This window comes from Galeopterus variegatus, unplaced genomic scaffold, assembly GCF_000696425.1.
Source record: "Galeopterus variegatus unplaced genomic scaffold, G_variegatus-3.0.2 Scaffold15252, whole genome shotgun sequence".
NCBI lineage: Eukaryota > Metazoa > Chordata > Mammalia > Dermoptera > Cynocephalidae > Galeopterus > Galeopterus variegatus.
In genome coordinates, this window is record NW_007741363.1 from 21,361 (window position 1) to 21,910 (window position 550).

Here is a 550-nt window from a genome sequence, read left to right on the forward strand (position 1 = left end):
TTCATGGGCTATTTGTTGCCATGGCTTCAGATCAGTTTTTTCCTAATCTTGGGCCTTGCTTGGACCCCTACTTTCCGTTCCACTCCTGTCATCCACGTCCCCTACTCCACACAGCTGGATCTGCTGTACTCTTTCAAGATGACCCTTTTTGGCAGCATGATGGATCTTTTCCAGATGTCTGAGTCGGATCTCGTAGGTCAGCCAAAAGCCGATTTTCTTTCACACCCAAATCGCGTCCACGCTCGCCTCCTGTAGCCTGGTGGAGATATCCGAACCCTACTACACATGGAAGTATCTGTTGTCCTCTTTCCACATCACCCTTTATGGCAGCCTGATGGATATAAGCAGCCGATAGGCCTTGACCTAATACTTAATTCGCTCAGTATCTCTCCTCTATAAACTGCTTATAAGACATTTCTCTATGTGAACTTATTTTGAACTATAATATATCTATATGCACACACAAAAAAGTGCCCAGATCATAATGGAATAACTCAAAACATTTTCATAAAGTGGCATATCCCATATTAAGGAACAGGACTTTACCAAA